Below are 15,451 nucleotides of genomic sequence, written 5' to 3'. Positions count from 1 at the left end.
GTGGTGCTCTCTTCATATATTAGGTTCTGCTTCTGTGTTCTCTGTCACACCTGAAACCAGCTTTGCCCAGCTCCAGGTCTGCATGTCTTTAACTGACCATTAGCAAGTTGTTTATAGCTGTGGGGTCCCCAGTGCCAGCCGGTGCCCCAGCTCTCATCACCCCACACCTGCATGCCTCTGTGCTGCCTCCCACATCTCCACTTCTTCAGCCTTGAGGTTTTGCAAGCTTGGTACAAAGCTTATGGCCTGCCAGTGGTGATGGCAGTACTGTATTACAGGGCATGGGGTTACCCTGGCTGTGGAGGCACTGGAGAGCAGGCGTGGGATTTCTGCCCCGCAGCCCTTTTGGTGCCTTTCCCCCCCAGTTATGATGCTTCACACACGGGAGGGCTGTTTGGGGAATTTTTGATGCCGAGCTCCTGATCTCTGAGAGTCTTGTTAGGGCAAAAATGTTTTTTCTGAACATGTTCTGTCAAATGATGTTCTTCATTAATAATTATACTTTGATCAGTGTCATGGAAAATGTGGACAGTTCTTAGAAGATTTGGTTTTTTACAAAGAAATGGAAAGAAAGTGGATGATTGAACAAATATTCGCTACAGGGATCCTTCTTTCTTTTCAAACAAACACCTGTGTTATTCCAATTGAAAAAAAAAATATAGAAAATACAAAAAGATCCAGGAATCACATGTCAACCTGTGTTTTTATTTTCAATTTCAGTGCTTCTCCATCTAGAAATAAAAATATTACTGAGGTTTGATCTGGAGTCCTCTGAAGTAAAAGGAAGATTTTTCCTCAAAGTGGTTCAGTAACAGTTAATACTGGACTGAGAGAGGCTAAATAATTTAGTCAGAAATTCCCACTGCTGTGTGTTTGCTATCCAAACATGCTGCAAGCCAAAGGGTGCACGGAGATATCCATGAATACAGAGATCCCCTCAACTTCCAATACGCAGGCTGGCTCCAGCAGCAGTTGAGCCACTGCCAATTTGCCTGGGTCCTTAAAACCTTCATTTGTGGCAGCTGCTGGGTTGTGTCCGTGCTCCGCCGTGGGGGTGGTGTGGGATTTGTCCCCCCCGGGTGCAGATAGGTGATGAACAGAGGTGTGTGCTCTCACCCAGTGATGCTTGTGTCTGTACCCCAGGAGAGCTCTCGGGGACTGCCAGAGGCAATGTGGTTTCACTGGGTTGCATTGGTGCAATTAGTTAGTTCAGTGAGTTGAATTTGTCTTTTTCTGTTTGTTTTTATTCTGAGGAATAGGTTGGCCAGGTAACAAGCATAACACAAGTTGCAACTATTTCTGTAACATGCCAAAACCAAAATAATCCCTGTTTGGGTTTTTTCTCATGCTACCTGTTGATCAGCAGGGCCCTTCATTACTGTCCAAACAATGATTTTAAGCTCTAAGCTCTAAGAAAGATGATCAGTTGTATTTTTCACCAAAGTATTGTTTCCTCTTATTAATTTATCTAGCCTAGTCACTCAGGTGTGATCTTCCCCCAGATCTTTCTTTAATGAACTGTTTTGTGATATTATGCATGTCTGCTCTAAGACGACAGTGACTTGTTACTTGCTGTTGGTGGAGTGATGTGGCCATGCTGGGCTCTTGTTCTTGGCTTGGGGTTTTTTGGCAACAGCAAGACGTGGGGCCAAGGCTGCAATGCGGTATTGCCTGCTCTGACTTTCTGTGGCGATGACACCCACCTCTGACTCACTTGTTCTTCTCCTTAGGCCTTACCTGGGAATAACCTCTTCTGCAAAGAAATAGTCAGCTCCTGATTTTGTGCCGATGACTCATATGTCTGCCTGATCACTCCAGTCCTGTCTCCTTCTGTCCGTATGAAAATCTCAGCCTGTCTCTTCAATGTCCTCTGGAGATGCAACCATCAGCTCAATCTCCACGTGGCCGAGACCTCAGTCTCTTCCCCATGCACTTCCCTCCATCTTCCTCCTTGATCTGCTGCCAATACCATGATTATCATTCGGGTCAGCTCCCTGTTGCTGTCTCTGACTCAGATTTCCCTCTGGGTCCTGATGTTGAAGCTACTTCTAAATTTTGCGGACTTTCTGCCTAACATTTCTATAATTCAACCCTTCTGATCTGTCTATGCAGGTAGGGTGTCTGTGCCTGTTAGGTTATCTAAGGCTCATATGTTTCTTCTGCTGCTACCAGGTATACACAGTGCAGGGAGAGGTATTAAAGACTTTCATAGCCGCAGTGGGTCTGGAGCTTGACCAACTCATTGCGGGTTTGCTAGAGATCTTCTTTGTGCATAGGCAGATTTGTGGACACCCTTAAGCCAACCCTGATTACTTCTCTTATGGGGCTTCCAGAGTAATGGAAAACACGGAAAAGTGTCATGAATCCTGTTCTCTTTCCCTCACCAAGATTTTTTCATTCAGATTAAAAAAACCCCACAACTAGGTAAACCCAGACATGCCAGAAACTTGGGAATGTGAATTCACCTCTGCCACTGCCCTGTCCTTGCCTCAACAAATGCAGTCCTGCCCCACTCTGCTCAGTTAAAACATTTCCCTGGGAATCTTGTTTTTACCAATTTGCTGTGACCACCTCTCCTCTGCCTGCACCCCTGCTGCTCCCCTTCCCTGCCACAGCCCCGACGTGCCAGCAAAGCTGTTGTCTTCACTCTTCAAGGCTCTTCAAGTGTATTCCTTCCCTGATGCCAATCTACCCTCTTGACAAGCATCTTTGCAGCTTCTCCTAAGCAGTCTCCCACAGCTGGACAAACTGCCTGCAAAGACTTGCTAGATTCCTCACGATGGTCCTTTACTTTCTTCCGTTAACATCTGTTTTACACCTTCAAATCTTGACACCAGGTAGACCACTGACATGGGATTTTTGCCCATGCTCAGTATAGTCTCCCTGATTCCTTATTGCTTCTCTTGTCTTACTGAAGGCAGCAGTAGATCGTAGGGGGAATGAGTGATGTGCAGGAGGTCAGACTAGCTCCCTGCCCTTTGCCTTTTGCTGCTCCTAGCCCAGGGCCTGGAGGCCTGCTCCCAGTTCTCTCTGCCATCCCATCAGCTTTACATGTGATACCTTCATCTAAGGAAAAGATTTCTTTGCTCTGTACACTGTCTAGAACAACTGAGTCATAGGCCAGCTTTTACAGACATTAGTGCAAATAATTGCTAATTGCATCCCAGAGAAAAGTGGCTGTCTCCTATTTTTCTGCAGGCGAAAGTCTCTCAGATCAGTACGCAGAGAGAAATTGGGTGTGCTGGACAGGGGCAATGGTGGCCCAGATCTCTCTGCCGTGCTTTGTCTGTGCATCTAATAGGCTTTGTTTATTAGTGCTAAGTCACGATGCCTTCAGTCACCACAAATGCAAAGCAGAACAGTTCAGACTATGGAAACTGGGTCAAATTACTAAGGAGGAATACAAAAGACTAGTGTGTGAGCCCGGGAGGACAGAACCAAAAGGGCAAGACGCAAAATAATGAGGGAACTAGGAAGGATATAGAGGATGAGAAGAAGCTACTGCACAAGTATATCAGATGCAAGAGGAAGATGGGGAAGGGTTGGTCTGGTCCTCAGTGAAGAGGGAAGGTTGTGGATGAGCAGTGCCCAGCACATTAGAGTGTTTCATGGTGAATTGCTTTAGCTTCAACTAAAATGTGCAGCTGTCACCAGGCAGCCAACAGAGAAGAATGGGAGAAAAAGAATGTGGATCGTTGTTCTCAAATCGGCTAGGTGCAGTGAAAAATCACCGTAGGGTATGTAGAGAAAAGCCTGGAGCAAACTCAGAGCTGTTCACCACTATTTTTGAGGCCCTACGAAAAATGGGTGATGTCTCCTGGCAAAGATGAAAAAAAAAATTATTTCAAATGGGGTTAAGGAAGCTCCATGTACAGACCAGCAGTTTAATTTTATCTGCCAGGAAAATACTGGAATAAATAATGAAACTGTTAGCACATAATGAGGAGGTCAGCAGCATCCCATGGGCTTTGTCTAGAACAAATGGCTTTCAAAACATTTTGATTTTTCTCCTGTGACAGTATAATCCAGTTTTATGGTCAAAAGAAAAGCAGTGGATATCATATAACTTGACATTAATAAAGCTTTTGATTTTCTCCAATTATGTTTTCATAATCAAGGTAGAGAAACCTCATTAGAGGAAAATTTTCATTTGGTGGTTGCAAAACTGGCTGGAAAGCCATGCTAGAGTTGTTTCTTATCAAAACAGAAGACTTTGCAAAGTGGGGTTCTGCAAAGATTTATACTAGACTTACTGTCAATTAGTATTTTCATTAATGACCTCGAGGATGAGATAGAGATTGTTCTTATTAAATTTCCAAATGAGGTCAAACAGAAGGTCTCAGCTGCAAATGTGTCAGAGAAGGATTAGGATTTAAAACTATTTTGAACAAAGAGGTGAGGAATGAAATGTTTTCCATGCTCACTATTCATGGGAGAAATCATGGTTTTAGGTTTCATCTATTTTGACCATTGAGTGAGACTTTCCAACAGGAAGGATGATCAAGTACTGGCATCGCTTGCCTCAGGGTAGTGTGAAAGCTCCAGCACAAGCATGATGTAAGAAAAGGAAATCAAGATATGGTTTGTGTAAAGATGATCCTTCTCTAGTGCAGGCGGCTGGCCTGTTGAGGTCTCTTCCCTCCTTGTTTCTGGTCTCTAAGGCAGGAGAGGGTTGTTCGGTTGCTGTTTGTGATCACTACAAGCAGCCAGGAACCAGCCCTGTATATGGGTGCTGGAAGGCAATAATGTACATGTTCCCCTGCCGCTGACTTTGATATCTTTTCTTGTTTTATAGAGCATCTTCTACTGACTTGCAGACCACCAGAGTATTCAAAACACTGCTTTTGCTGTTTCTCCAAATTACTTTGGTTGAGGGGGTGAATGTGGGAATTCATAATGTGTCTTATCAGCTACACAAGTTAATAATGTGGATCTTGTGTAATTTGGACCACTGCCAAAGAATGAATCAATGATGCATAGATCTTCTAAGTTCACTAAATTCTCAGAAGTAAAACTCCTCCAAGATTAATCTGGATCTGGAATAGCATTGTCTTATAATTTACACTTGTGTTTCTATTTCTGGACTGATATAGCTCATAACATTTGTTTTTTTCATTTCCAGTTTTGAACTTGAAAAAGGCATCAAAATGAAAAACTGAATTTGGTCAACAGGGCTTTTCATTTTGGATTCTATAGAGAGAACAAGATCTGCTGCACATGGAAACTCTTGCTGGTCTGAAGTGGTTAATTTGCCTTTTTCTTCAGGCCATGTGACATCAGATTGCATCGAAGTGTGTTCTTAAGTAGAGATGGATCAGGACCTGACATCCCTCCAACTTTGGGTTCACTCGGCAGCTGGGGTAGACTTCTGCAGTAGGAAGCACTCCTTCCTAGAGCCAAGCAAGACCCATGGGGCTTTCCCAAAACCTTGGGTTAAATGGGTTTTTTGAACCTGGACCTGACCTGGATCCTTGTTTTGCATCTTAGTTTTTTTCTAAGGAGAAAACTCTCTGTAAAGGGAATGTATAGGCAAGGAACATATTGTACTACATTGTAATAAGATTTGAGTTTCATCAATATTCAGTACTAGTACATGCTGGGTGGTGTTAGGGACTGAGCAGATACTGCTAGCACCAGCTGTCGCTTTATGGCAGTTTTTCATGCTGAACAGTAGGAGACTAAACTATAGCATCATGCAAAATGGAAAGCTATCATGAGCTGCGAGCAGCACAGTAAAATTCATGCCAATCCCCCTTTGCTTATTAATGGGTGTTTGTGATTGTACTGAGGCAGAGCAGCTTGGTGGTCTGGGGCTGTAAGGAACGCGGTTGTTTCCCTGCACTGTCAGAGTTTCTGTGCAACCTTGGGCAAGTCTCTAAGGCATAATTATTTTAAGATATTGAGGTCCCCAGAAGCCTTTACTTTAAGGTTGACTAATGTATTATAATGTCTTTTAAAACTCTGGCCCTTAGGCTTCTTGAAGATGAGTCATCTGACTAAAAGTATCTATCGATGTCTTATTCCCTCACACTATGGGAGGGCCTCTAGTTCTCTGGGCCTTTAGCTGGTGGCACATGGGTCCCCAGGGCCTTGTCACAGTATCTACCAGTAGCACCAAGGAAAAGTGTCCTCAGGGTAGGTGCAAGCAACCTGCCCAACTTGCCTTCCATGCCTCTGCATGCATTCATTTATTTTTCTTAATTCTCAATCCTCTCCTTTGCAAAATGACCTTGTAGGTCTTTTTGTCCTTTTTGCAGCTACTTTGAAAAAAGATCTTGCAGGTCTCCTTCACTTACAAGACCCAAAAAAACCCCAACAAAACTTTGGGGATGAAAAGTGCTGAAGCCGGAGGCTTTACTTTCTTCCGCAGTGAAGCCCAGCCAAAGACCTTGTGGCTGGCACACAGGCTGTCCTGGGGCCACCCACCAGCACACCACAGCCAGCACCAGAAAAGGTAGGACCAATGCCACCAGGATACTCCATAACTTTGTTGACAATTTCTTGAATGACCTTGGCCAAGCCATCCAGCTCCTCCAGGTCTCAGTATCTTTTTATGTAAAGTAACAATTCTCATTTTTCCCCTCACTGTCTGCCTCAAGTAGTCAAATTGAGATGTCCAGTCCTGGGATGTTCTTTACTTCTTTCTGTGATAGATCCATTGCATAGGAAAATGCAAAGCTTGGTGGTAGTCAGTGCAATTTTAGAGCTACTGGGGATAAAGTGCTGGGACTAAAGTCTGGAGAAGAGGTTTTTTTGGTCCTTTAAAATCCAAGCACAACTGGTAATCCTCTTTCAGATTTGTATTTACAAAGCATATATGGTAACCTTATGACATGCTCTTTTGACTAAGAGTAGATGATGCTCTGAGGTTAGAACCTGCTTTGGTTATAAGTCTGTAGTGTGTGGTCAGAAATCTCATTCTTGAATGATTAAGACATGTTCCCCCAAACACCCTATTGTTATTGTTAATGGCAGCTTCTTGCCATGATACAGATTTTCAATTTATGGAAATGTTTTTTTGAGAGCAGGTCTCCATGTTGAATGCCTTTAGGCTAATTGAACTGAAGAGTCAAATTACAATTAAATCAGAGCTCAAAACCGGTTGTAATTAGGACTCTTTAAGAATTATTATTACTACTTTTTGTAAATCAAGATAAAATTATACTAGAAGTACACTTTTAAGTTTTACTTTTTGTTGATTTTTCTTTTACCAAAAGACTAACTTGAAAATCGTTGGATTTTATTTCTGATTTGCGAGGGTGAGGGAGGTGCCATCAAACAGCAATTTACATTCTCTCTGGTCAAATGACAAGATGGTGCATCTGCAGGAATGGGAACATACTGGGTTATGTGCCATTTGCCAGAGGAGGAAGCAATTTCCTGTGGTGACTAAAGGCCTCCGTTCCCCTACCGAGGTCAGCAGAAGCATTCGCTGCCTTTGGCTACATCATAATTGCATTAATAAAGACTGCGGCTCCCAAGGGCAAAGGCTGCAATTAGAAGCAGTATCAGAGGTTTCATCACTGTCTCTGCGGTGTTTCCCTGCAAGCAGATAGGCTCTGTCTGAATTTATTGATACCATTCCCTTTGAATAAGCGGCTCCCACTGTGCTTTCACCACCTGGCAAATCTCTCTACAGTTGGAAATAGGTGCTGGGGGTGCTAACGTGGAAATCAGATCTGCTCCCCACAGCCTTCAGCTGAGGGGAGATGGCAGGAGCTACCCCCAGTACAGCAATAAAAACCAAATGATTTGGAGGATCAAGTGGTTCTTATTAGGAATGGGGTGATCACAATCACCATGTTTTGGCTGGCTGGCTATGTGGGGTGTCTTGGTGTAACTTCTGACTGCTCTGCCTACCTTGGCTGCTCTTTCAAGTTCAAGATACAAAAAACACAATATCTGCACAGACTATACTGCAAGGGACATCTGTGCCTCCACTGCACCCACTTAGGTGACAATCACTTGGCAAACCTTAGTTGGGTTGACTGCAAATGGCTCCTCATTTTATTGCAAAAGTGTTGAATACAATGTTTGAAGACCCACGTTCCATAATATTGACTGAGATTTTACAAATGTGTGTCTGTGTATATACACGCGCATATAGCTGCATACACACATATGGAGAAAGAGGCATAAGCCCAAATGAGCATTCACGCTGGGACTGTCAGTGACCTGGCAGCCGCTCTGCCAAGGCTCCTGCCATCCATCTAGCAGGCAAGCTCTCCAGGGGAGCTTCTGCCTGGCAGAGCAAGGCAGAGCTGCTGCTGAGCTTTTCTCTTCTGAAAAGCCACTGCTGTGTGCTACTGCCTGCTTAGTAGCTTATTCATTTTCTCCAAAAGGTGAAGGTACTGAGAAGGTCTTAAATAGCTTCTTGGCCTCCTCATTGCACTTTGTGGAGTTGCTGCTCTTTAACATTTCAACTTAAGTAAAACTCCTTTTAAAGAAAAAGGATAGGAGTAAAGTAGTGTGGTAGTTTACTCACTCTTTCCATGTGGGAAGTGTGGGTAGAGGTTTGAGTGGAGCAACATGCAGGAGAACCGATGGGCTCACATGTTCGTTAGCAGTCTCCTTGTAGCCTCCAATGAGGAGGGGTGCAGGATGAATGTGCAAGAGACTTAGACCTGACCCATCGCTGGAGTAAACTGGTCAGGTCCCGTGCTGGCTTCAGTGGAACAGAAGATGGAAAAGCTTCTATCCAATAACAGGAATATATATTCATATCCAAGAGTATCAAGCACTTTGGTTAGTCTGTAATGCTGTTTCATTCTATGTCATTTTCCACAAAGCTAGGAAAGTGCTCCTGTTTCTCCCCACTTCCACCTCACCACCCACCAACCTGCTGCAACGCCCCATTCCTCTTTCCCTTTTCCCCTTGCCAGTCTGAGGAACTTTAAATGAAAAAAAAAATCATAAAACACCATCTGGTTCCCACAAACATGATCAGATCTTGGGCCATTTCCTCAGCATATGCTGGCATGGTTCCATCCTCCACAGCAGATCAACTTGCTCTAGCTTTGGGTTTGGTCCCATATGGTCAGTGCCCAAATTATTTATATTATTTATACTGCTGTTGTGCCTCAGATACTTTTGTGCTAGCTACTGTGCAGAATCAAACAAAACCAGTCCCTGCACTGGGGACTAATACATGTTAGTACCAATTATGCTCAATACCTGGCTGTATTTTTTTGGTAACGTCCCAGGAGCTTCATACACTTTCTGTAGTCAATCACTGTGGCTCATAGCTTTTCTTCTGCAGCATTTGACCATTTTCTTCAAGTCCCAGGTGGAGTCATGTGCTTATATGAAAACCACTGCTTTTAAAAAAGGAAATTAAAGTTTATATCACCAGAATTTTTGTTATGAAAGCTTAACCTCCTAAAGACTTGAACCCCAGTGGGTCCAGCCAACTGAACGGATTTCTTATAAGCTTAAGGTTAGGAAGATGTTGACTTTGTCAACCTTGGGCTGAGATGAGTATTGGGACTAATAGTCACAATCCTATTCCAAGAAGGTCTGATAATTCTTAATAGAGTTATTAACTTTTTTTGTTTTAAACTGTTTTCTTATTTACCCAGTAATTGAAAAAAAGGATTAAATTATGTTAATTGAATTAAATATCTGGAGCATTCTTCCCTGCAATAGTCAATGAATAAGCAATGGGAAATTATTTCTTACTAGCCCACTTGGGCACTCAGGCTGTGGTGTGTCTGTTCTTTCAAGATGTCAGCAATAAAGTCATCTGGACCAGTGGAAATGAAATGTGAAAGAGTTCCTACCCTTTTGATGGAAGCCTTGGACCTTCTGGTGGCTACTGCCACAAGCCACGATTGCTTCTCACAGGTCAATATAACTGAACACAGAAAGCATGAAAGGACCTGTTTTATCTCTAGTAACCATGTTAGAAAAAGATTGATGTTTTCATTGTGCAGCTACTTCTGAAGAATCTTGCTGATTGTATCCAGAACTCCCAACCAGGGTCGTCTTCCACATTGGGAAGCTGGAAGATATTAATGGATAGTACTCACCATAATGAAGAAGCCAAAGCTATGCAGAAGCTGCTCTAGAGCTAAGCGAAGTCTCCACAACCATTTGGGTATGAAAAAGTTAAGTCTGGAGTGGGGGGAAAGCATTATTGGAAGAAAAGCTTCTCAAAAGTTTTTTGTTTGGTGGAATGACCAAATTTAGTGGCGTCAAACTGAGGGTTTCCAGCCTCTGAAAGCAGCAAAATAACTTCAAATCAAATAACCTTTGATTTTTAAACAAACACTAATAATAATGGATCAATGTTTGAAAGTCAATTACAGTTCAGTTAAGCTGTGACCTTTAAAACCTCCCTGAATTGCTCTGCTGTTTTCTCCAGTGACACATCAGAGCTCCCAGGTCTGCTCAGACAGAGTGGGAAGCTATTTTGTTTCCAAAAATCTTATCTCTTTAAAAACAGAAAAATACAGTCCTAAGTGTCTTTTCTTCTGAAAGAGGACAGAATTCCTTAACATCTGCAGAATTGTCAAGGAAAAAAGTAATGAAAAATACACAAGCCCATCTGAAACTGAACATTTTGACATGATCTCCTACCATTTCCCACAGTTACTTCTTAAGTGGAAGCCACTTATGCCTTTAGAAATGAAACACAGCCACCTACAGTGTACAGGACACAGTAATTCAGAAGGACTCTTAAAAAAAAAGAAAATTAGTAACTTTATGACCATAGCTCTGCTGTATAATCTCAGATTCTCCGGACAGCACAAAACTTAGATTTTCGTTGTGCTATTGAAGTATTAGGCAGTGGTTTTTGTTGCGCGAGCCACACGTAGGACAGCTTAGGGGGCGGTGGGAGGAATGGGGCACCTGAAGTGCAGTGTTCACATCAACTTTGTCCTGGTGAACCATGAAACTCCTTTATCTCTCTAAGTTTTGAGCCTTAAGGAAGAATTTTGTGATTGTTTTAGAAGACATCAGGGTTGGGGGATTGTGTACCTTGGGGAGGACTGATTTGTATGGCACTTCTCTAGGGAGCTGGATTTACAATTACTGTGAGCCAGCAAGTGCAATGATGTTTTCACTAATCCAGATACTGAATTTTATGCACTAGTTAGGGGTAGATACAGACATAGAAAAGCAGTAGCATGTTACGGTGGATTGACTTTGTAGTTAGGCTCAGTAAACAACTATTTCTCAGCCTGTAAGTGTCCCAGGCTCAATTTGCTGGGAGTGATGAAGTCTTTCTCCCTGCAGACTGCATTGGGTAAGACGGAGGCATCGTTTTATGTGTGGGTAGGGCTGGTCTTGGTGACCATCTCTGATGCCTTTCATGATAAAGGGAAAAGAAGAAAGATCTGACTCTAACTCAGAAAGAGTTAATCTATTAATATCCTTTTAATTATGCTGCTGCCAATCAGGATGTGAGTAAGCATGTCTGTGCACCTTGACCACACTGATGTACTCATGAACCTGGAATGCTTTTTATTAGCAGAAAAAGAAGCTTCTAGAAAATGTATCTACTGAGGCTTTCCAATTACTGCTGCCCTTTTTGTGTTTTCTTCATTTTGCATTAATTTAGATGAGTTCAGAGATACCAGGTTAGCCAGGATGATAAATAAATTAACCTTTATTAATTAGACTATTTAGGACTGATTCATTTATTTTGTTTCAGTATTTGTGATTCACCAGTACTATTTTCTGCTCTCTCTCTCTGCCTCACAATCTGTTTGTCTTGAATTTCAGTTTATTGTTGCATCTGTTTGGGATCTTTTAGTATGGGAGAGAGCTATGATTTAAAGATTATAAACACATATAAACAATGTAGGAATAAACTGAGAGGCTTGGCATATTACCCTGGGCTCCATGCCATGCTAACATGACTATTAGGATTATCTGGTCTAGAGTTGTCTCATATCTGTCTGCTTTGGAGAAGAGATGGTGATAACAGGCAGCTGTCTGTGTCTGTCCATGCTGATATACTTTGAGCGTGACAGCATCCTTGACACCACTTTGGGTCCTGAAGTACCAGGCTGAATGATTCCTCCCTGCCAAAACTAGAGCGTAATGCCCTGCTGAAGCACCAATAGCACAGGATGTAACACACGGTTACCTTTCAGTGACCAGATTTTGAAACTCTATTTTTGGTTTGATAGACGCATACCATGTGGTTTCTTTGTTGGACACACCTGACACTGAGCAGAACATGCCTGCCTCTCAATTTTGCAGGACTGGGCTGAGGATGGTCTGAACTGGATTTCTACTCTGATAAGAAGGCTACAGATCTGATGTCTTCTGTCTGGACACTATCCGAACACTCTAGTAGATAGGAACAAGCACGAGGTTGCTGTTTCAGCTCTCACCTCACCTTACTCAGTCTTGGTGGCCAGCAGAAGCAAGACAAGGCTTTGATAGTTATATTTGCATTTCTCTGAACTCTAAGTTAGTGCTCTTTCTATTTTCCCTTCTTGATAAGTCAGAAGAATAGCAGAAGTTGATGTGCTTCTAGGACAGTGCTTGCCTGTGCCCTGAAAATCTTCATTTAATTGTAGAAAAGCTACTCAGGAGAGGAATTTATGGGAGGAAAAAGAAGCAGTTCTGGGAAGTGCAGCTTGCTCTCTGCAGGGCAGCGGTGTTTCCAGGGGGTTTTGCGTACATTTCTCCTCTGAAGCGAAGACGTTCCTGGCTTACACAGAGACTCATTTATTCTCAGGACTCTGACTTAGTGCTGGCCGTGCTCCTGAGTACACTGCGGTCAAATCCTGCAGATGCTCGCTCTGATCTCCCTGGAGGCAGTGCCTGCGTTACCTGAGCGAGGACGGCGCAGTGGGTGCACCTCTCCCGTATGCTGAAGCGGCCTGGAGATGCTGCACGCAAAGCAAGTCAGGTAAGACGTGGTGTTGGTGCGCCAAGGGAAAATTCATGCTGTAGGACCCCACGGAAGCTTAAAACCCCAGCTGAGCTGCTGCTTTGGGAGCTGAAACTACCGTGTCCCCCGCAGTGGCTCCCCGATGAGGATATATCCAGTGCAAACCGGCACTGACAGTGGCATGCACCCAGACAGGCTCTGCCGCCTATTTATCTTACTGCTGGGGTTGAACCTATCATCACCCACAGGTTCTTTATCACAGACAGTGAAGCAGCGTCTTCAGCATGGGATCAGGTTTATGCTTTGACAGGCCCTAATAAAGCCATTTTTCTTTCGCAACCTTGACCAGGCAGGACTGCTCTGGATGCTGATCAACAATTTAGCTTTACTTGGATGACTTGGAACAATCCTGACTCTTTCAAGGCTGAGTAGAAAAATGTTCCCAGCATGTCTAGGGGAAGACCTCAAAGATTTGTCTACAGTTCTTGCGGCTGGTGCATCCCACTGTGCATTTGATTCTCACGTTTAAATTCTGAGCAGATAGCAGTTAACCTTCACCAGAACACTTTTTTGCAACCCCATCAGCGTATCAGAGAGCAATATTAATGCTCTAAAGTGCACGTCCCAGACACCCCAGCTCTGCTAGGAGCAAGCAGCAAGCTAAAGCATCCAGAGGTAAATAAGTTTAGCAGATCCTTTGTGAAGAGTGAGAAAAGGGCCACGTTGGAATAAAACAATAAAATGTGCATCCATTTGCCTTTGCAAATTTGCTAGAAAGGGGCATACATGGTTTGCACATAGCACTTTTTGTTTGTAGTTTGCGTGTCTCTGGTTTTCTGGTTTGCTTATATCAATGTTTTTTTGTCTAATAGAAGATGTATTGTACCTCCCCGCAAAGCCTCTCATTCTTTAGGCAGCAGTGGGTGCCATCGTACCACCGCAACCCAAATAGACATTCAAATTTTGTGCGTCATTTCTCTTTCTTAATGTCTGTCTTTAGACATTCCTCTAAATAAACAGGAATAAAATATCACAAGCTACTTTTATGTAGGGACCAACCGGGCATACAATGCAAATTTCATAATATGCTACTGGGATGGGGATACCTATTCCCTCTGAAAGTGGATGGAATTAATTCCTTTTCGGTAGTGATAGCTGCCGGGCTTTAGCTCAAACAATGAGTCTATCTCAAGCTTTGAAGTGTCCATTTCTTGTTAAAAAATATCATTAGGATACAGCTAGAGTGAAGTTCTCAGAAACCTAACCTTGGAACACAATGAATTTGCAGTTCTTTTCTTTTAAATGTGTAACCTAAAAATAAATTTAAAAACCCCATCTTGACTCTAAACAGTTTTTAAAATTACTTGTAGGATGTCAGCGTTGCCTATTGTTAAGATCAGCTGGTGAGACACGAGCTTGTATCAGTCACATTTCATAGTTTTGTGTGTTGAGTAGGTGAGAGGGTAAAAAATACATGTAATAGAGGTCGTTTTGGCAGATTAGTTAATGGGACCAATAACTTCCCACCACCCACTCATCCCCTCCCTTCAGGCTCTTGCAGGCAGAAGTCACAAAAGCAAGAATTTTTCTCATGTTGCCTGTCCTTTACAACTCACTTTGAGCTGCGAAGCCATCTGGATTTGTAAGACAAAGAGAAAATCCTCATCAGAGCTCCTTTGCTTCTGTACACCTCATTTTTATGGGCAAAAAAATAATGCCATGTGGGATTAGAAAACAAAGGTGGTAGTAAAGGTTTGCACAAAGGTTTGCACCTCGAATACTGTGTTCAGTTTTGGGCCCCTCACTACAAGAAGGACATTGAGGGGCTGGAGCGTGTCCAGAGAAGGGCAACGGAGCTGGGGAAGGGTCTGGAGCACAAGGCTGATGGGGAGCGGCTGAGGGACCTGGGGTTGTTCAGCCTGGAGAAAAGGAGGCTGAGGGGAGACCTCATCGCTCTCTACAACTGCCTGAAAGGAGGGTGTAGAGAGGTGGGGTCGGTCTCTTCTCCCAGGTAACAAGTGATAGGACGAGAGGAAATGGCCTCAAGTTGCACCAGAGGAGGTTTAGACTGGATATTAGGAAATTTTACTTCACTGAAAGGGTTGTCAAGCATTGGAACAGGCTGCCCAGGGCAGTGGTGGAGTCGCCACCCCTGGAGGTATTTAAAAGACATTTGGATGAGGTGCTTAGGGACATGGCGTAGTGGTGGACTTGGTAGTGTTAGGTTTATGGTTGGAGTCGATGATCTTAAAGGTCTTTTCCAACCTAAATGATTCTGTGATTCTGTGATTCTGTTACCAAAATATTTGCTGGCTGGTTTGGTTCCTTTCCAGCAGCCTTTGCTTTATACCACAGGACTCAAATAGCAGAGATTGTTCCTCTCCTGAAACAGCCACAGTGAAACATGCCTAAGGTGTTTTAGCAGTAATGTTGAGGAGGAATTGCTAATACATTTTTTTCATCTTGACAGTGAGTGTCCTCTGTTGTATATACCCTGCAATTAAAAGGGAAAGGAGAGACGTTGTATGAAGTTTGCATCCTCAGACTTAAAGCACTGCCACGTGTCCCTGTTAACCATTCTTCCACTGCAGCTACTTATGG

Source organism: Ciconia boyciana, chromosome 14 (assembly GCF_034638445.1).
Source record: "Ciconia boyciana chromosome 14, ASM3463844v1, whole genome shotgun sequence".
NCBI classification, from domain to species: Eukaryota; Metazoa; Chordata; class Aves; order Ciconiiformes; family Ciconiidae; genus Ciconia; species Ciconia boyciana.
Note: the sequence above shows the minus strand (reverse complement) of the source record.